Here is a 23,355-nt window from a genome sequence, read left to right on the forward strand (position 1 = left end):
CGACAGGTGGATAACCCTGCGGCAGCTCAGGAGATCCTGTTAAAAATGGCGGTTGAAAATGCGAACGAGGATTGCCGCCGTGCTCTCCAGGCTGCACAAGCCTCTGGAATTCTAGAGCTGTCGGACATGCTGCGGGCATGCCAAAACATCAGCACACAAGCACATAAAGCTGGAGTTCTGGCCGCCGCCCTGCAGAAAAGCGGGAAGGAGGGGAAGCATTGTTACCGCTGTGGTAAGGAGGGTCACTTTCAGTGGGAGTGCCGCTCATCGGCGGCGCCCGCCCGCCCGTCAAAGAAGTGCCCCAAGTGTCGGAAGGGCTATCACTGGGCTAATCAGTGTCGTAGCGGGTCGGGAAACCGCACGACGGGTCTCCCCCGAACCCAGGGCCAAACGGGGGTGTTTCCCACTCAGACAACTGTTCCTCTGCCTTACAATCCATAGACTCCATGAGGACAGCGACTGCCGGAAGTGCAGGGCTTGATTTGATTATGCAGGAGGACGCTGATTTTCAGTTGCCGGGGGAGGTCTGCGCCATACCTACACAGGTGACGGGATCTCTCCCTGCCAGATTTGTGGGTCTGGTTCTCCCTCGCTCACACGCTGGGAAACAGGGTTTTTTTGTCATCCCAGGAGTCATTGACGCCGATTACACCGGCATTATTAAGGTCCAGGTGTGGACCCATCTTCCGCAGTCGCTCCCGCGTGGACAGTCAATTGCGCAATTGATTTTAGTCCCCTATCAGGTGCCAGCCGCAGAGGATCGAGCCCGGGGCGGAGGCGGCTTTGGATCGACGCTGTCTCAGTCACCGTCTCACAATACGTCCTCTCCACTTGTTGCTCTGACACTGTCGGTCCGCCCCTCAAAACCTCAGTTAACACTTCTTTTAAATAATGTTCCTTTTACAGGGTTGGTGGACACTGGAGCTGACGTTACGGTGATTCGTGATCCGGAGTGGCCGGTCGGTTGGCTAACAGTTTCTTCTAAAGAGTTGTGGGGGATCGGGGGTAGCAAACCCGGGCGCCAAAGTTTGTCTTGGGTCACGGTCTCTAAACCAGGAGGCCGTGCCCTTGCTACAATCCGCCCTTTTGTACTCCCTGTCCACCTCAATATTTGGGGCCGTGATTTACTTACAAAGCTGGACACCACCCTCGATATTAATATATAATGGCCCAAAATCCTCCCTCACCCACCTTGCCATCCGCATTACCATTGGTAGGCAATCCTTAGAGCCCGTATGGATTGACCAGTGGCCCCTCCCTCTAGAAAAGCTGAAAGCGCTTCATTCACTTGTACAACAATATTTGCATGCACAGCGCTTGGAGAGCTTCACTAGTCCGTGGAACTAGCTGCTGTTATTTTGGCCTTTTAACTTTTTGCTGATTGTTCCTTTAATTTGATTGTGGACACGCATTATGTTTATCAGGTAATTGATCATTTACCCCTTGCCCTCATTACCCCTCAGGTCGATGCGGACCTCCTTCACCTGTTTCTGTCCTTACAGTATCTCATCGCCACTCGTAATTTCCCTTATTTTGTTGCTCATATTTGCAGTCATACCCCTCTGCTTGGGCTACTCACTGAAGGCAATGCGCGCGCCGATTGCGCGTTACGTGGTCAGGTAAATTCCCTTTTTTCTGACCCCATTGAAAGCCATTCCTTTTTTCATCAGTCTGCCTCTGTTTTGGCCCGACAGTTTTACATTCCTGCTGATCATGCACATTCTATTGTTCGTTCCTGCCCCCACTGTGCCGCTGCTGCCCCTACCTTTTCTTATGCCGTTAACCCCAGAGGTACCGCAGCGAATCAGCTATGGCAAATAGGTGTCACGCACGTCCCACAATTCCGCCCCTATTTGTTTTTACATGTTTCCATTGATACCTATTCGGGATTCCTTTGGGCGACCCCACAGCGTGGGGAAGCCACTCCCAAAGTTATTCACCATTTGCTAGCCTGTTTTGCTGTTATGGGTCACCCAAGCCGGATAAAAACGGATAATGCCCCAGCCTATTGCTCCACAGCACTCTCCACCTTTTGTGCCCAATGGGACGTCCGTCTTAAACACGGGATCCCTTATAATTCCACGGGCCAAGCCATTGTTGAACGTGCAAATCGCACGCTAAAAACCTTGCTCGACAAACAATTAAAACAAGGGGAGCTGCGTCTCCGAACCTTAGGAGACATTCAGCAACAACTGCATATCCTTTTGTTTACTTTAAATAATTTAACGCTGAACGCAGATCAGCAGACCCCCGCGGATCGGCATTTTCACAAATGGAAAGACCGCGTGTCTATTACCGTCAGCTGCCCGATCCGCAATGGTTGGGCCCAGTGCCTTTAATTACTTGGGGTCGGGGATATGCTGCTGTGTTTCTTCCTGCAGGACCGTTGTGGGTTCCAGCCCGGTGTGTGCAACCGGCACTGAAACAGCATGGCGTGGCACCAGGGGCTGTCGAACCCCATACTGGATTTTCAGCTGACCTTGGAGGAGACCGCGGTGCCTCCCGGGTCGACAACGGCGGGACGGAAACGGAGGAGACGTAGCGTCCCAAGCCAGCCCGTGACATGGGGAGCAGTAAAAGCATTGGTTGCCGCGGCTCAACGAAGACTGGCAGCAAACCAACAGCCAGAGACTCTTGAGACTTTGTTTGTGGCAATTTTCGCCCAAATTACTGCTAATTCTGTATTGATTGTATGCCTTTTGTGCCTGCTATTTCCTGTAGGGGTTGACTCGGGAGCGCTTCCTCCGTTACGGGCCCAAATGACATATAACCTATGGGAAAGATTGGCTTCAATAGCAAATGTTACCCACTTTTGTTTATTTGATTTTGTAGCAGCTGAAGAATTGTTAGGTACGTGCCTTATTCCAGTATGTCATCACCCTGCGGAAACTGGGAATGAGATGATGCTCGCTGCTTACTCGAACCTCTCTTCCCAGTACTCTAGCATGGCTAATTGGGGCCCGGCCAATCACACTTTACCTTCTTAAGCTTATTTTTTGCTGCCGCTGTGTACAATGTATTCCCTCTTTGTTAAGGCTTTGTCGAGATCCGCCCTGGCAGGCTCCACGAGTTATGACCTTGTCTGTCCGGGAGTTAATTGGCTTGCAAATGCAAATTGATGGCTACCATGAGATGGCCGAGCACAAATAAACAAAAAAGGAGGGGATGTAGGATTCATAAAGGTTTATGCGCTTGGCAACATTCAGGGCACACCCGGAGTGTTGTGTAGGAGTAGTGCACACACTGCTCCATCCAAGGGCATCAACCTTGGAATCTCGCCAAGATGATATGAATCGTGGGAAGCCTCTCAGGACTGGGCTCAAGGCCCGAGAGCAAGGAATGCGGCAGACAGAAATTGGTAAATAAGAATGTTAAACAAAGCCAATGTATTCCTTTTATCTGTTGGAGAATGTAATGCGCGGGGGGGGAGAGAGAGAATAAAGGGGAAGGTGGAAAGCTGACAGGCAGAAGTCGGTTAGCAGACCAGCCTGCTTGCTTGCTAAAAGCTGTGTTCTGTCTTGTCATTGAACCGCCACATGCATCAAAAGAGTTCTATTTCTTGTGATTATAGGCTCTATATGGGATAGGTAACTGTGTACTGTTTTTACAGAGCCTTGCACAGCAGGTCCCGGTCCTGGTTGGGCCTCTGGCTGCTACCATTATACATATAATATTTATGTGGAAGGTCAGAATAAATAGAAAGAAATGTAAATTCTAGTACAATCTATCTAGTAGTACCACTCACTTTTGAAAGGCTTTTAAATGGCTGGAAATCATAGTTATTAAAATTAAATATGCTGTTGGGATGTTTTATAGTGTGTTAATTAATAGATGCCTAGATGCATTTCTAGAACTTATGAGCATTTTACAAAAATTCTTGGATCTCTGAGTAATACAATTATTATGTACATATTGGGCTGGTGCCAGCCAACCCCAATAGGTCACAAATATATTGTAAGATATCTATGCATAATCAGCAAAGACATATTATATCATGATGATTGATTCATAACTTGCAGATTTTCATGTTCAAAGTGGAGAGACTAGTGTGGTCCAGTGAGTTGTGCACAGGACTGGGAGGAGACTAAGTTTCTATTCCTGTCTCTCTGATGGACTTTCTGTGTCACCTTGGGCAAATCGCATGCCCTCTGCATGCCTGTCATGCTCCCCACTACACTTCTTACTCCCCCTTGTTTCTCCCTGCTGCTGACTCCATTAGTCTGTCTCCCTTTTTTGCTTTAAGATGGCTTTGGGGAGGGCCACTGAGATCATTCTTTGCTCCCCCCTCCATGCATAATGCACTCGCTTTAAATTAAGAAAAAGGGAGAGAGAGAGATACATTTGGGCCTCTGCTGTGGCAGAAGTAGAGCTCAGCTTCTTGTGTTGGAAGTCTGTGCCTCAAAAACATTTCCAAGGACCATTCTGTGTGCTAGGGATACAATCTTGGCTACACTGAAGCAAAGCTCCCACTGACTTCAGTGGGACATGATGTCAACCCAGAAGTCTAGGGGCTCTTAGGCACCCATCCCTCAGGGGATCTTCAGTGCGCTCTGGTGAATTCTAAGTTAATAATGCTATTAATCTGAAACTTTGCTGTGCTTTACAACCTAGGATCTCAGACATTATTAGAACAAACCTCACAACACACCTGTGAGGTGGGTAAGCATGATCCCATTTTACTGATGATGAAACTGAGGCACAGTGTGACATAATGACTTGCCCTGGATTACACAGCATGTCAGTGCAGAACTAGGAATAGAATCATATATTCCGAACTCCTAGTCCCCTGCTCTAGCAGCTAGTGCATGATCTCAAAGGTATGTTTACACAGCAATTAAACACCCATGTCTGGACCGGGTCAGCTGACTCAGGCTTGTGGGGCTCAGGCTGCTGGGCTGTAAAATTGCAGTGTAGATGTTTAGGCTCAGGCTAGAGCCAGAGCTCTGGGACCCCAGGAGGGGAAGGGTTCCAGAGCCTAGGCTCCAGCCCGAGCATGAATGTCCCTGAGCCTGAGTTCGCTGACCCCGGGCCAGGTGTGGCCATGCTATGGATCTTTTATTCCAGTGTAGTCATACCCTCATTTTCTTGTATCAAATAAGTGAACTGGCAGGTCAGCAGATGAGCCAGCTCTTCAACAGGCAACTGGTCAGTGGGCTGGAATGAGCTAAAATAGCATTAGCACTTTAGCACAGCAGGAATAGCTTATAGTTTTCATACAGCCTGCTGATGCCCTCATTTACAATACTGGGAGGTTGCCGCTGCAAGTCCTCCCAGTTCCCTTCCCCTGGCACCTGCATCCATGATTATACTATTGTGTATACACCGTACCTTAAATCCCAGCAATGTACTCTCCATTCAGTAGTTAAAGTGTCTATGTAGCGTACTGTAGTAAAACAAACAGCTGTACCCTACACAGAATAATTCAAACCTCAGAATGGATAACTATAGAGATTCATTTTAGTATGTCTATCTTTATTGCATAGAGAGATGACTCCAGGAAGACTGTACACACAAAAGCATTATTTTTTGATGGAAGCATAGTACTTAGATTTCAGGAAGCAGTTGTGGTTGGTTTTCTGTGCTCTAGTTGTAGGCTACAATAATGTGTACACAGCTGTCCCTTTTACACAGCTTTATGTATCACCGTATGTATTATTTATACTTGGAAAGAAGAGCGCAGCACAAAAGTCAGAACTCAGTTACATATTGTTTATGAAGTGAGTTATCAGTGCTATTGTGTCAAAAAAATTAGTTTCATTAGTAGGCTTCTCTGTAATCCAAGGATAACAAAATCAGACCTTCAATTAATAGTGTTGAGATATCTCCCTTCCCAAACATATTAGAATTTTTATTGATTTAATGGGCTGTTACTTTTAAAGTGACTGTTTTTAAAGAGTTGTACATACTTGGCTTTATTACTACAAAAGAACTGTCAAGTGTGGAAGTATGGAATTATTGTACTTACATTAAAGAAAATTAAGGCAGAATGCCCATCTTTTTAACTTTATGTTCCTTTAATAGGCATTCATTCTTCATATTTTCCTTTCAAATATAAGAATGTTTGAAAGGCATAAAACAGGTTCATTTTAATAAGAGAAAATAAGGAGACTGCCATATAGAAAATGACTAAATTATGCTCAGTTTAGGGGTTTCACTTCTCTTTTTTGCCTCAGGCTTTTTGGGACATTAAGGCCATGTTATAAATCCTGGTCAGTGCTTTTTCTAAAGAGCAGAAATGAGAGTTTATTAGCATCACAGTGGTTGCCTCAATAATGACAAAACAGTTGCTCATTACTGCTCATTAGATTCATATTAGATTCATTTGCAATAGCAATACATCTTCCATTCATACTCGACTGCAAAACAAGAGATATGATTTGACACCTGCTGTAGTACAGAATTCATTACAAAGTAATAATACAAATAGGAATTCAAAGGATGGACTTACACTTGCCTCTCTGATGGTTCTAAAATGTATGTCATTTAATGTAGAATTTGTATAGGATAAATACACACAGCAGGCAATCAATTTTTTCAAGCACTATATGTTCTCATAAAATATTACACACATATATACATATTTGTGTATGTAGGTAAGTGTGAAAGGCAGATGAAAATTATTAGTACTACATGCAGCATATTGTGTATACGCACACGCGCGCGCGCACACACACACACACACACACACTTCAGTGATTGGAATAATGTTCCAAGCTGGTAGTATTTCTAATATACAAATTAAAATATCTATTAATTTAGAGATTCACAATGAAAAACAAAAATTAAAAGACATGTTTTCTTTAAAATATCAGGTTAAATAAACAAAGGCTAAAATTTCCCCTTGTTATCTCAAGCAATGCCCCCAAGGTAGAATCTGACCCCAGGAATTTACTTAAGCTGTTCTTCTTAAATGCCATTACATTCATTTACATGAACACTATATTGCTGCTACTATATGTTCATACTTTAATTACATCAAAACTGACTTACTGATTATGATGCTGTTGGGCTGAACTATCCCCTTCCTGTGCAAGAGACCCACAGGAGAGGGGGAAAAGTGATCCAAAACGTCCTGAGTTTTTGCCTACTTCACCCCTCAGGGAGGAGGGGGTTTATGGCTCCAGTGAGATAGTTGGAGGCCTTGACACACTGCAGAGCCTAGGAATTCAGGAGCAGGTGGTTTCCAAGTCTCAACCTTGCATATTCTCAGACAGTGCACATGAAGTTGCCCTGGGCCCGGCTGCTCCCAGCAGCATAATTTATTCAGGTGCTGTCACAAATGCACTTTTCCTCCTTGCCCCCAAGAAGCAGAAATATGAGAGCAGCATTAATTTCCATCATATTTTCTTACTCCATTTTTCCATGCATACAAAGGAGCAGGCCATGTAGAGCAGTTCTGTCTTCCCAGCCACCCCTCACACACACTAAAACCATAAACCCCTCAAATGTTCACTCTTCATATGTAGGGGCTTCTATGGGTTCAAAATGTCAGGGGATCACCCTACAAAATTAAAGTAGCTCCATTACTCCACCTCTAGGAAGAAGAATTCTCCTCCACATCTTCTTTTAAGCCAATATCTTACATGTGTCAGTTTCCAGTTATTGATTTGTAGAAGGGCTATACAGAATACTTTTTTATGGTTGTTGGGGTAAACAGTTGTTTGGGAACCACTTTGATTTTGTCCCCTACTTTGTTCAGTTTTAGGGGCCTTTTCTTTCCCTTGGCCACTGTGCAGCAGAAGGGTACCATTATTTAGACTCACTCCATTTTGATAAGCTAACTGAGCTTGCCACAGCAGAATTGGATAAAAGCATCCAACACTACCTAAATTGTTTTAGATGTGAAATCAATTGTCAAGTCCATGATTACATACTTACACAATTTAGAAGACTGTATTGCTGAATTCCCATTTGGAAGATTACCAAAAACATAATTCCCGGATTCCATAATAAAGGTAGAATCTAACTAAAATAGTGACTGAGATAAAGACATAAATTGGGTCAGATTGGCAGTCTTTATAGAGTGGTCTCACAGATTCTGGTCTGTAGATTTTTACAAATGTTTTGGTTTAATTTGCATCGTTATTACTGGTCTACATAGGCAACACTTGGGGTGTGGAAAAATTCCTTCATTCTTAAACGCTTGGTAAGAATGGAGCACCGAGGCCAATATTTTCAAATCTGGGTGCCTTCTTAAGCACCTAAAACCATGTTCAGGCACCTGTTCAAAAGTGGTCTTTTTTTCCAGAGGTGCTGAGCAATCACTATTATCAATGGGGGCTGCACCTTACAGGGCTGCCAAGTGGCAGACATCTTGCAGCCCCATCATGTATCCCCACAGACTGGCTTTGGGCTGCTGCAATGGCCTACAGGTGCTGCTTCCAGCCACTGAAGGACACTGTTAGAGACTTCTCTACAGCCAGCCAGGCTGCCTCCTGTCTCACTGCTCCCCTGCTGGATCTGAATGGGGATTCGGGGAATGAGCAGCCAGCAGTGGCAGCAGTGGTGGGGACAGAAAGTGAGGGGTGTCTGGTACTGGCCACAGGCTCTCCCAGCCATCCTGCCCCAGCTATCCCCAAGTTCTACCCCCCCACCAACAGCACCATCCAGCTTCTTCTTAAACTACCCCAGACACCTCCTAAAGAGACCATTCCATAGACCCTTACCAGCACCCACCCAATCCAGTGCCCAACACCCTCCAGGACCCACTCTAGCATCAACAAACACATCCCCCTTTTCCCCCCACCCCAAGCCCAGCTACAGCTATCAAGTTTTATACAGCTCCATATCCTACCTCCTCCCACTGGGAGGGTCAGGGTGTGTAGTGTATAGCTATGTGCTACTTATTTGAAAAATACACAAATTAACTCATTGAATAATTTGCATAAAATGTCATACATGGAGCTGCTCAAAACCTGGTGGCTATTTGGAAATTCTGTGGTAAACTCAGCTAACCCTGTGTGCTAACTTTTGCCAAATGCCACTTTTTTTTTTAAACTGATGATCATGTGTGTATTATGACAGAGATCTTTACCTGAGAAGTGGTAAGCAGATGAGGTAATTTCTTCTTCATTTAACTGAGTTTACTCCACCACTTTCTTGCTGTTTGCAGTTTTTCTTCTGTCAGTGGGAGTCCTTTTGCAGGAATAGTGCCACCTACTGAATGACCTCCAGGAGCACTCTAATTAATTGTATTCTTGGAAGAAAGGCTGATTTCTTCACTCTCACCTCCTGACATAATGCACTAACAATATAAGTAAAAAAAAAATGTGCCATATGTAAAACTACATTTCTAAAAGGCAAATATGCATTCATTGTCTTTTAAAGTGGGCACGTTATTATCTCAGGACCTTTGGTTACTGTACAGTATTATTTAAATGCTACCTCAAATTTGTGACTCCTGTGTCCCTGCTTGTCATAGGGACATAATATTGAGCTATTGCTGGAACATTTAAAAACAGACCGATCTTGGTGTAATCAGTCATTGGAACTGCAGCTTTAAAACTTGGTTTCCAAGATTTCCTATATTAGAAAAATCACATGATCTTCCTAGCAGAGAGTGGTGCGACAGTCAATTGAGTAATTTTTTTTTAAAATAAATTATTAAGGATACTATCAATAATGAATAACTAAAGAAAGCAAACTATCAGCTACTATTACCCTTAATACAACAAAACTCTTCATTATCCTTCTTTACACAACTGTGGCTCCTCTTCTGCTACTGAGTCCATGTGGGTGCACTGCCCTGCACAGTCAGTTGGAGGATTGGGACCTAAATTATCAACTTGTGCACTGCATTCGTGTGCACTCTGGAAACCAGAACACTGCACACTGAACATATTATACAGGCTATTTACCACTGTATGGCTAATTTTTAAATGTTCAGCAAAATGGAAGTGGCCTGAATTTTCATTAACATACAGGAGTTTCCTAATTTCTCCGAAGAGAAGAGGAGATGGAATCCACCTTCTTTCCTTCTGGATGAGATATGAGAAATAACAATGCAAATATATTAATATTGCATGGTCAGGGCTACTTTTTATTAATATGCTATTAATATAATGACCCTTGCACTACATTTAATGATCATGAAGATCAATATTTATTCTGAGGTCGGGAAAAAAATCAATCTTGCAGTAAAATGAGTCATATTTAATAGATCCCATCACAATAATTAAGTTTATGTATAAAAAGTAGCATTGATATGCGAACAATGAATGCTATGACAGATGGGTTTTGTCTCTCGAATAGATGGATAATATGGGAAATGAAAAGACCTCAGTGAGTGTACATACCTTTCTTTCTGAGCACTTTGACAAATTCTTCCTTGTGACCCTAAAACTCTTTGTTAGCAGTACTACTATATAGGAAAACTGGAAGCCATTGCTTCTTGTAGACCCAGAACAGCAGTGTGCTATTACTGCTACTCTTGCTGTTCCTTCATTTCCTGTCTTGGCTGCCCTTTGAAATGACTGTTATGGTAGATATTGCTTGGACATCATGGAAGCTTAGCAATGTGCCTCTTGCTTTCCACTAATTCATATTTTATTTAGTTTCACTCCTAGCTTATGAGGAACAACATAGTTTTTAACTGCTTGCATGGGAAACTAGTTCTAATTCATCGAACATTCCATTGTAAGGTAACAGATAATACCAGCCAGTCAGGTCATAGCAGTAGTAATAATCCTTACATACTACCTCTCATTTGGGGATCTCAAAGTGCCTTAAAACAAGTCTTGTCATTCCCCATGAGATGGATAAAATGAGATAGCTAAGAAGTGACCTGTATAAGGTCACAGTTAGTCAGTGGAAGAACCAGAATTAGGACTCCCAGAATTATTCCCACAGGGAAAGTAACTCCCAATCCCCAGCCTGTTGCTCTAACCCCTAGACAACATCCCCTCCCTGCAGATGCAATAAAAGATGCCCTACCCGTTGACAACAATAGCTCTGTGTTATCATTTTGAACATTTTTGAAAGTAGATGAACGAGAAAAAAATGTTTTTCCATGCCGATATGTAGTTATTATATACATGTGTGTAGACTGGAAAACCACATGTGCAAATACACACAAAATAGAGTGTGCACTAAGTGCCTGATTCTCCTCTGTTACGGTTATGTAAATCAGGAGTCATGTAATGCAAATGAAGTTACACAGCTATTAAACTGATGTGCGGGGGGGGGGGGGATCAGGCCTTAGATGTTTTGAGAGAGGGGAGAATCCCCATTCTTGCTCTTTCACATAGGTTCTCCAGGATAATCAAAGAATATCCATGATTCCTCCTTCTTTCTTTCAGCATTTGTTGACAGAAGCTTTGACCTCACTGTGTTAATCCCCTGTTTTTGCACACAGTGTCATTTCTCCATTTTTTCTTAATTATTATTTTACACTTCATCTCTCTGGCATTGTTAGCAAACTGATGCTCTTACAGGGAAATTGGGAAGTACACACATCTCAGAAGTTACCTGTAAAACAGTTCCATAGGTGAGCTAGCTGGGGCGGCGGGGGACCACTCCACCTCCCTACAGGTTCCTTTGCTGGTCTGGCAAATGGCAGTCCAATAGTCATTCATTCAGTCAGGCTGCTCAGAGCTAATGAGAAGCACATATGCTGCTGTTGCCAACTCTTGCATTTTAATAGAGTTTTAAAACCAATTCATTTGCAGTTTTCATTAGGTAGATGAAAGCCCTGAGATCCCCAATTTTTATATTTTGTTTCAAGAGAGGCCTGCTTTCTTGTCTGTCTTTTAGCAATCTCAGCTGCCTTCTTTTGCTTTAACACATAAAAGCCTTTTAATACTTTGAACTCATTGTGAGTTGCAAAATGCTAAAACTGTCTATTTGAAAAACCTTAATCAGCCAGAAAGTTGGTCAATTATACCTTCATGCCATCCATATTGAGTATCCATTACTCTTGGACATAGCACATTAACTGACTCATTAGCTATTTCAAACCATATGGACTTGGGCTTGGTGGGTCACTTTGATAATATCCTGAGGTGAGCTTCCTAATTATTGTAATTATGTGATCTCAATCATGGGGCCAGTCACACAGAGTACTGTCAGAGCCTTTAAAACAGGTGTCAATGCACCCAGACAATGACTGAGATGAGCAACATGCCCCCTGAATGTTGCATGTCCCTTGATACCCCAAAAAGTAATTACCTGAGAAGTTCTGAGAACCTGGCAAGTGAGCGCAGTAACAACTGAGTAAGCTCACAGCAGTGCATGAAATGCTCTAGCTGTGCACGAACATGAATACATTTCTCAGCAGAAACTGAGAAATTTGATGTCTTGTTGCTGATATTCTTTACAGAGATGTCTCTAGTGTAAATCTAGCCATGATATTTTAAGCAGGAGGAGCAGTGAGGAGAAGGGGGAGGAAGTCGGAATTAAAAGAGGAAGTGCTAAAATGTGAGTGTTAAATACCGCAAAGGTGCCACAATGCAATAGTGTGAGAAGTTATGAATTGTTCACATACTGCAGTAAATTTAAGGGTCTTTGTGCGTGAAACTGCAAGATTTCAGATAATTGACTGAAATATTTTATTCTCAGCTTAGGTTTGAGCAAGTATCTTAAGAAAGAAAGGATTAAAATAAATGGAAAATGGATCTAAGTTGTAATGTACAGTACTTTAAAACAAAGTGAGAAACAAATAGAAGCAGGGCAGGGTTGTTACCTTTATATATAGCACTTGCTCCCTGAGAATGTCAAAGCACTTTATAAATGTAACCCATGCAAACATAAATGTGGCTCTTTGTCACCTGTGAGTAGCTACACCATGAACAGAGGTTGCTGAGGATACTACTGCCTCTGAGCTAAAGGATCAGGCATAAAATTTTGAAAGTTTGTAAGTGACTTATGAGCCTAAGTCCCATTTTCAAAAGTGCCTAGCCATCTAACTCCCATGGGAGTTTGAACGTCAATGGAACTTAGGCTCATAAATTAATCTGGTGACTTTCGAAAAGTTTACTCGGGTCCTTTAGTTCAATTGGTAAAGGTTCATGCCTTTAGATCCAGCAATCCAGTTCTGGGTTTTCCCTTTGCAGACAACCTAGTCAAGGAAGTTGTTACCTAAACATTAATAAACATTAATTACTGAATGTTCTGTGAGGTAGATATTAGCATTCTCGTTTTACAGAAGGGAAAATGAGGCACAGAAAAATTAAGTGACTTGCCCAAGGTCAGACAGGAAGACTGTGACAGAATAACAAATAGAAAATATTTTTTGACTCACAGTCCTGTGCTTTTTACAAGACCCTAGGGTTTTTCCCCCTTCCTCTGCAGCATGGGGCATGGGCTACTTGCGGGTTTAAACTAGTATAAATGCTGGATTCTCTGTAACTTGAAGTCTTTAAATCATGTTTTGAAGACTTCAGTAACGCAGCCAGAGGTTATGGGACTATTTCAGGAGTGGGTGGGTGAGGTTCTGTGGCCTGCAAGGTGCAGGAGGTAAGACTAGCTTATGATGATTGTCCCTTCTCGCCTCAAAGTCTGAGTCTAAGACCATCATTTCCTTTCCCTGGTGATACAAAAGTGATTATCCCAGCATTGGCCCTACAGAGGAACTGGTGAGAGCCACTCACCGTTGCATCATACATGACAGGTAGGTCTAAAGAGGGCAAAGTGGGGTGGGGATTGTTGAATGACACCCGTATTTGGGGTCTGAATATACTACGTTTCAGAGTAGCAGCCGTGTTAGTCTGTATCCGCAAAAAGAAAAGGAGTACTTCTGGCACCTTAGAGACTAACAAATTTATTTAAGCATAAGCTTTCGTGAGCTACATCACTTCATCAGATGCATTCAGTGGAAAATATACTAGGACTCCCAAAAGCAAATATCCAAACGTTGGTCTGATGGATCATCCTGTGGTGTTTAGATGTTGCTTGTAATTATTAGAATTGGGAGCACTGGCTGTTGGCAGTCTGAAAGGACAGGAAACAGGAACAACGGAGGAGGAGTTGAGAGGCTGGGAGAGAGAGACAGAGGCTGCAGCAGCAGCTTGGTAAAGAGGTTTCCACTTTGAAATAAAGTCCTGTTGAAGCTTGTTAGTACCTTGCCTGGTTGATACAACATTTTGGTGACAAGGATGGGTCTTCTGCCTCTGAACCCACCTGCACCCTTTCTGCAAAGCCCAGGTGAGCCTCCAATTGCTTTTAGTACCTGGATCCATATGTTTGAGACTTATCTGCTTGCAATCAGTGCTACAGAGATTTCTGAAGTAAGAAAGCATGCTCTGCTAAACCACTTCCTTGGAGCAGAAGGGCAGTATATATTTTACACTTTTCCCCTTGCAGATGATAAATATGAGACTGCACTCATTGCATTAAAGATTTTTTTTGTGCCAAAAGTGAATGTAGTAGCTAATCGCTACAGATTTCGCCAGCGTGAGCAGAAACCAGGGGAAACTATAATGCAGTATATTGCTTCCCTGAGGAGTCTGATTGTAATTTGTGACTTTGGGAATATGGCAGATGAGATGATTAGAGACCAGCTCATTGAGAAAACAACCAGGCTTCATGTAAGAGAACGCTTACTTCTAGAACCACAACTTACACTAGAAAAAGCAATAACCATTGCTACTCAGATTGAGTCAGCTAGTGCTGAAGCCAAAATAACGAGCATGGATACAGGAGGCACAGTCCAGACTGTGACGTCTTTGCAGAAAAGTTCACTACCACTGCAGACACACAATTGCAAGAGGAAAACTAATGAAAAACCACCGAATCAGCAAATTCAAAATACAGGAAAAGCATGCTTTCGCTGTGGATCCCCACAACACCTTGCAAGCTACACAGGATGTCCGGCAAAAGTAGCGCAGTGCAATCATTGCAAAAAGATTGGACATTTTGCTAAAGTATGTCACAGTAGCCAGTTCAATCAACAGGTGCATGCAGTTACAATACTAGATGTTACTGTGCTGAGCATGAACAAAATCACTACTGCACATATTCCAGAACAGATAAAGTACACTGTAAACGTTTCCGCCATACTCTCAGGCAAACCACACTCTATTCAGCTAATGTTGGACACTGGCTCAGCAGTATCTATACTACCTGATTCCATCTATCTGCATTACTTTAAAGATGTGCCTCTTCCTGAACCCAAACTTCACTTGGTGTGCTATTTGAAAAACCATATTCCAGTACATGGCTGCCTGCCAGTAATAGTTACTTTTGGTGATTGCTGTGTAACTGCAGAGTTCTACATTGTCCACAAAGGCACTCCTATCCTTGGCAGAGATTTATTGGCTGCTTTAAATCTCAGGGTAGATAATGGACGAATTGATCTTCCTCAGCAAAGCACTCTTGCAGTACATACACCAGTTTCAGCTGGGACCCAACACCAGGTTGAGGAGAAACTCAGCTATGCTTATGGGTTTCTGCATAAAGTTAAAATGCGGAATAATGTGATGCCTGTATGACAGAAGTTATGGCGCTTACCATTTTCAGTCAGGGAAGCTGTTTCAGAGGAACTTAGAAAACTTGTTCAAAAGGACATTATTGAAGAGACTGACTCCTCAGAATGGGTTTCACCTATAGAAGTGACGCAGAAGAAGAGTGGAGGCATTCGCTTTTGGGTGGACTTAAGGGAGCCAACAAAAGCTATTGTGATTGACAGCCATCCTCTTCCTCACATAGAAGAAGTATTTGCAGAACTCCGTGGAGTAAAGATGTTTTCTACTCTTGATTTGCAGACTGCATACCACCAGGTTATGTTGCATGAAGACAGCAGAGACCTCACAGCATTTATTACACATGAGGGACTATTTCGTTTTAAACGTGTTCCATACCATCTCGCATCTGCCCCAAGTGCCTTTCAAAAAATGATGACATTGATTCTGAAGAATCAACATGGAGTTCAGTGCTGTCTGGATGATATTATCGTGTTTGGAAATACTTCTGAGGAGCATGACAATAACCTGCAGTCTGTACCAAATTGCATCAGCACAGCAGGTCTCCAGCACAATACGTCCAAATGCAAATTTAGACAAATTGAACTCTCCTTTCTGGGGCATACAATTTCAGAGGCTGGACTAAAACTTGATCCAGATCATATCCTCGCAATTTTAAATGCTCCTCCTCCAACAGATTTGCAAAACATAAGTTCCTTCTTGGGTCTTACCTCCTAGTATGCAAAATTCATTCCCAATTATGCTTCAGTCATTGAACCGTTATGGGAATTACTACAGAGAAGTTCAACCTTAGTGTGGACAACGGATGCACAAACTAGTTTCGAAATGGTGAAAGACTTGATTGTACATAGTCCAGTACTTGCATTATTCACTCCTGCATTGCCCACAATTGTAACTACTGATGCTTCTGATTATGGACTTGGGGCTGTTCTCACACAACTGCATGAGGACAACACAGAGAGGACTGTTGCATTTGCTTCAAGGACACTAAGTAATGCTGAGAGAAAATATTCTACAGTTGAAAAAGAAGCACTTGCTTGTGTCTGGGCTATTGAAAAATGGAGAACTTACCTGTGGGACTGCGCGTTCAAGTTGCGCACAGATCACAGCCTTTTGTCTATGTTGCTCACCATGAAAGGACTGGGAAGAGCAGGATACCGTATTGCTCGATGATCTGCAAGACTACTCTCAGTTATGAACTGGAATATAAGCCTGGGAAACCAAAATGTGGTAGCTGATTGCCTTTCTCGCCTGCCTTTGCCTTCACCAGATGGTCCACCAGAGGATGAGGATGTAGTGGTTGCGCTTATTACAAGCAGTCTCACTGCAGTTACAAGAGAACTATTTCAAAGCTGCTTGTTCAGCGTGTCCAATTCAACAAAAACTACGGGAATTTCTGACAAAGAGATGGCCCAGTTACCCTAAAAACCTTGACGCAGTTTTGCTGCTTTATTTTAGAGTTCAGAATTAACTTTCTTTGTTTGATGACTTTGTGCTATGAGGTACACACTGGCTCCTTGTGCCAGAATACTTACAGTCAAAACTCATACACCTGGCACATGATACTCATCAAAGAACTGTCTGAACCATACAATGACTACGGGATCTGTATTGGTGGCCAGCGATGGACTCTCAAACTGAAGCACTCATAAAATCCTGTGTCACTTGCCAAATGCATGATAAGATAGCAGTGACATGTACCCCTCAATTACAGCCTGTTCCTCTTCCTGAATCGGCATGGGAAAGTGGCAATTGACAATGTAGGACCCTTTGATACTGCTCCAATTGACTGTCGTTATGCCATCACTTTAATAGACTATTTCAGTAAATGGTCTGAGGTAGCGTTTACATCGCAAATCTCTTCTGCTACAATAATTAAGTTCCTCTCTTCAGTTTTTAGCAGGGAAGGTAACCCCAAAGAACTGGTTTCAGATAATGGTAGTCAATTTACTTCCCTGGAGTTTGAAACTTTTCTAGCACAGAGGAACATTTTACACAGAAGGTCATCCCTATATTACCCTCAAGCCAATGGGGAAATTGAACAGTTTAACAGAAGTTTGAAAGAGAGTTTGCAAACGGCTAAACTGGAAGGGCGATTGTGGATACCCTTCACTACTGATTTCTTGCACGCATACCGGGCTACACTACATGCCACAATGCAAAGATCACCCGCAGAGTTACTGCATGGGAAACAGATGAATACTAAACTGAACATTGATGGATTGTTAAAGGCACGACCTGATGCCCCAAACGAGGATGATGTGAGAAAAACAGTTGAACAGAACCAAGCAAAGTCTAAGGCTTTCACAGACAAGCGGCGGGGTGCTAAGGAACCAAAGTTTGAGTGTGGTTCCTTCGTTAGAATATGAAAACCTGGAATATTATGCAAAGGGGACCATGAATTCACAGCTCCTCTTAAAATCATAGAGAAGAAGGGACCTTACACCTATCGACTTTCTGATAGGTGGGTATTAAATGCTTCTTATCTTGCACCTGCCTATGCACCAAGAGGAGATTATGCCAACACCCAGTCTGCGTTGCATGACTTCACCGTAGTACCAACATAACAAGACATTGCACTGGAACCGGCGCTTGAGAGACGGCCTGTCAGACCCAGACGATCACCTGTCTGGACTAGAGACTATGTTATGTAGTATCTACAGTGTTTTCAGTGTAATATTTCTTCCAACAGTATAGTGTCTTGTTTCATATTTGTTCCTGTGGTCAGAACAATAATATTTATTTTAATTGGGAGAGTTTCTTAAGAGAGGAAGGAATGTAGTGTTTAGATGTTCCTTGTAATGATTACAATTGGGAGTACTGGCTGTTGGGAGTCTGAAAGGACAGGAAACAGGAGGGAGGGAGGAGGAGTTGAGAGGCTGGGAGAGAGCAACAGAGGGTGCAGCAGCAGCTTGGTAAAGAGGTTTCCACTTTGAAAATAAAGTCCTGTTGAAGCTTGTTAGTACCTTGCCTGATTGATACAACACATCCCTAACATGTAATGCTGAAAAGCTATCTTCTGGTCTGCATCCCACTGTGTGGCAATGCCACACAGATGGAAAATGCCACAATAGACTATTTAAAACACAAAATAAACCTTTTGTCAGGAGTTTTGAGCTGTGGAAAGGTCTACTAGGGCATCACCAACATTTCGATGCCCATAGTCTAACAATACTTTATAATTCAGGTCCCAGTTCTGACATTCTTTCTCAGAGAATCATACAAATATAGGGCTGGAAGGGATCTCAAAAGGTCATCTAGTCCATGCTCCTTTTAAGTATACCTAGATCATCCCTGATATTAATCTCTTCTTAAAAACCAATAACATGGATTACTACACGTTCAGCAATAATTTACTCTGTAAGCAATGTTCCCTCTAATTTTTGACAGGCCGTGTGCACAAAAAATTTCTTCTGTGCAAATTTTTGATAGGCCATGTGCGCAAAAAATTTTTTTCTGTGCAAATTGTCGTGCTTCTGTGCAAATGTTTGTGCGCACAGTGTTTTGCCGTGTGCGCAGGGTTTAGGATCTGTGTGCACGTGCACACGCGCACAGCTTAAAGGGAACAGTGTCTGTAAGTAGTCTAATTGGAATCAATTGCAGAGATATACCAAGCCCAGGACCCATCTCACCAGGACTCTTTGAAATGAATGGGTACTATTTGAAGAATAAGGATACTACAGCATCAGGTCTTTAGTAGGATGGGCAGGACATCCTAAGTACTTAACCTGTAAACATTTAGCCAAAAGTGGTGCATTCTAGATAAGTAAACTAGAAAGCACCAGATGATGCTTCCTGCCGCTATACGTGCGGGGCATCAGAGGGCGACACCTCTAAAAAGTGCAGATTTACAAAAACTCAAGGTAATCAACAACCTCAGCAACAATAACTAGACAACATGTGAAGGTGTACACCAAATAGACAATAGGCTATTCTTCTCCTCCCCGCCTCTACCCACCCCACCCCACATTCAGTTAGAGCCTCAGTATCTCACTCCAGCTGGATGTTAAACGCATGCAACTAAAACAAAGGGGAAAGTCACACCACAACAGAGAGCACTGTTGGTACATTGCATGACTGACAGGTCTAGCATAAGGAACCTCCAGATATAGTGCAGATGCTGCTATAAATTGAATCCTAAAATGGATGATTGCTCCCCTACCTCCAACTAATAAAACATGAAAAGCAAATATTTGTGATAGACTCATAAAATCACAGAACCATAGAGTCTGAAGGGACCGCAAGAGTCATCTAATCTAACCCGATGCCAAGATGCAGGATTTGTTGTGTCTAAAACATCCAAGACAGATGGCTATCCAGCCTCTTTTTGAAAGCCTCCCGTGAAGGAGCGTCCACAACTTCCCTAAGCAGTTTGTTCCATTGTCCTACTGTTTTTCGTTAGAAAGTTTTTTCTGCGATTTAATCTAAATCTGCTATGGTGTAGTTTGAACCCATTGCCTCTTGTCCTGCCCTCCGTGACAAGACAGAATATTTTTTCTCCATCTTTTTATGGCACCCTTTAAAGTATTTGAAAATGGCTATCATATCCCCTCTTTAATCTCCTCTTTTCCAAACTAAACATACCCAGTTCCTTCAGCCTTTGCTCACATGACTTGCATTCCATCCCTTTGATCATATTTGTCACTTGATTCTAGATCCTTTCCAGTTTCTCTACATCCTTTCTATACAGGATTGACCAAAACTGCATACAGTACTCCAACTGAAGTCTAAGTAGAGCGGTAATATCACCACAAGAGACTTGCATGTTAGGCCTCTGTTAATGCATCCCAAAGTTCCATTTGGGTTGGTTTTTTTTTGCAACAACATCGCATTGTTGACTCATGTTGAAGTTGTGATCCACAAGATCCTTCTCAGCAGTGCTGCTACCAAACCAATTATTCCCCATTCTGTATTTGTGCATTTGGTTTTTCTTCCCTAAGTGTTGCACCTGACATTTATCTTAATTGAATTTCATTTTGTTGTCTATAGCCCAGTTCCCCAATTTATCAAGATCCCTTTGAATTTTAGCTTTATCCTCCAAAGTATTTGCAGCTACCCCTAGATTTGTGTCATCTGCAAATTTGATCAGTATGCTCTCTAGTCCTATATCCAAGTAATTAATAAATATATTAAATAACACTGGATCCAGAACAGATCCGAGTGGAACCCCACTTGCGACCATCTTCCAATCTGACATTCCATTAATAATAACTCTTTGTGGTTGTTTAACCAATTATGTATCCACTTAATAGTAGTTCTACCAAGCCCACATTTCTCCAGCTTATTTATGAGAATGTCATGTGGGACTGTGTCAAAAGCCTTGCTTAAATCCATGTATATTATGTCCACCGCATTCACCCTATCCACCAAACCAGTTATCTGGCAAAGAAGGAAATCAAGCTGGATGGGGATGATTTGTTCTTAGTAAATTCTGATTATAAGAGAAAATCCAAGCAGCAGATATTTTCACTCTCTCACCTGTGTACACGTCTTCTCCTGCAGAAACACTCATAAATGGTAGCATCCCTGCCTCAGTTCTTTTGATAATTAGCTTTCTCTGAAGAAACATGTCTAGGATAACATCAGACCTCCTCTTTGAACAGCTGGCCACTGTCTCTCTAGGGCAACAGTTGAGAGGAAAAGGGGTAGACACCCTTGACTTGACTGTTGGGGGATCAAGTTTCTTAGGAGACAGGATAATACCAGGGTGGGAGCTTGCAAATAGGATCATGATCCTGGCAGTCAAAGAATGACCTGTCTCCAGTCTAGTGCAGCCGCGGAAGAACTTTTTCTTTGCCTCCTCTTTCCACATAGTAGAGCAAAGAATCACTTACTGTGTGCATAGCCTTACATTAGCTTCCCATTTGAGCAGAGCTACCACTAGATAAAATCCTTCTGTTTTTATTTCTTCAGTTGTATGTTTATAAATATACATATGCTTATTTTTTAGTCTTTCCCCTTTTTCTCCCTATCAAGCAAACATGTTTGTGAAATCTCTCATTCTTTGGAGGAGCACCATGGAATGCACTTCTTTAAGACACCAATATTATGGTGCAATATGGCAATAGCCATTCAGTCATGGGTGAATCTGAAATTAACATAGTAATGTTAATTCCTTTGAGGAATAGGCTGGTATGTCCAGGAACTAAGGTGACCAGGTTTCTGGTTTTCGACCAGAACACCAGGTCTTAAAGGGACACTGGTGGCTCCGGTCACCACCGCTGACTGGGCCATTAAAGGTCCAGTCGGTGGTGCTGCGGTGTTAAGGCAGGCTAGTCCCTACCTGTCCTGCCACCGTGCTGTGCCCTGGAAATGGCCAGCAGGTCTGGCTCCTAGGCGGGGGGCCATGGAGCTCCGTGCGCTGCCAAGCACCCCAAGCACCATCTCAGCACTCTCACTGGCCAGCTCCCAGCCAATGGGGGTTGGGGGGGGGGCGGTTCTTGTGGGCAAGAGCAGTGTGAGGAGCCTCCTGCCTCCTCCCCCACCGCCTACTAGCGCCAGACCTGCTGGTCACTTAGCCCCGCTGCACTGCTGACCGGGAGCCACCTAAGGTAAGCCCATGCCCCAACCCCGAGCCCCAACCCCCTGCCCCAGCCTTGAGCCCCCCCCTGCACCCCAAAGCCTTCATCCCCGGCCACAGCCCCAGCCCAGAGCCTGACCCCCAGCCAGAGACCTAACCCCTCCTACACCCCAACCCTCTGCCCCAGCCCTGAGCCCCCCCAAACCTGGAGCCCCCCTCTTGCACCCCAAACTCTGCATCCCCGGCCCCACCCCAGAGCCCCCATCCCCAGCACAGAGCCTGTACCCCCTCCCACACCCAACCCCTGCCTCAATCCGCAGCCCCCTCCCACATTCCAAATCCCTCGGCCCCACCCCCCAGTGTAGATCCCCCTCCTGCATCCCAAACCCCTCTCCCCAGCCCTATCCCAGAGCCCGCATCCCCAGCCAGAGCCCTCACCCCCTCCTACATCCCAACTCCCTGCCCCAGCCCAGTGAAAGTGAGTGAGGACAGGCGAGAGCAAGCCACCAAGGGAGGGGGAAGGTAGTGAGCGGGGGGCAGGGCCTCGGGGAAGGGGCAGGGCTAGGGTGTTCAGTTTTATGCGATTAGAAAGTTGGCAACCCTATCAGGAATGTGACTTTTTCAATGAGACCTTGTATGTCTTGAAGTGCTATTAATGGGGGTACATGCTGTCTTTAAAAATGCCACAAATGCACATTCGTGCTGTAGTGACCGGACTATTTTAGCACAGTCAAAAAATAAACACATAAAAACTTGCTTAAAATTTGGTCCTATTCCCTCTTTAAAATCAACGTCAGCCATATTTCTCATTTAAAATCAAACGCAGCCCTGCTCCCTGTTTAAAAAGAAAAACCCATAACATTTTCCACTGGGATCTCTTCTCTGTCTTGTAAGTATATTCTATCCTTTTTTATACTTCACTGTAATCTTAAATTGTACAAGTCAAATAAATGTTTACATGATACCAAAACTGGGAGTGATTTCAAATGATCTTGGCTTTGGATAGACTTGTATCCATAAATCTGCACTTTCTTCTAGTCATATAAGAAAATTATATAGCAAGCGTTTCATTTGAAACTAATGAAGACCCTACACCTCAGCAACATATGCAGCTGTGCAAGCTATGTGGCAAAATGAGTCTCTCAAGGGTCAATGCGGTCCCACTTGAATGTACAAAAATAGGTGCAGGCTGCATGTGCCAGCGTCTTCATTAGCAATGAATCAGATCCTTGTGTCTTTACTTGTAGTTTCACTTTTGCTTTCCAATGCCTATTTTAAATATAGCTCTTCTTTTGCAGAGCTGTCTGAACCTTTTTTCGTTTTGTCACCTTATCCTTGTTCATGATGAGTCAAAAGCTCAAGAGAGTTTACAGCTATTTTTGGAGTTCAGAGTTTTACATTAAACCCCAACTTCCATAG

The sequence above is a fragment of the Natator depressus genome, chromosome 3 (genome assembly GCF_965152275.1).
Source record: "Natator depressus isolate rNatDep1 chromosome 3, rNatDep2.hap1, whole genome shotgun sequence".
In the NCBI taxonomy this organism is placed as follows: domain Eukaryota; kingdom Metazoa; phylum Chordata; order Testudines; family Cheloniidae; genus Natator; species Natator depressus.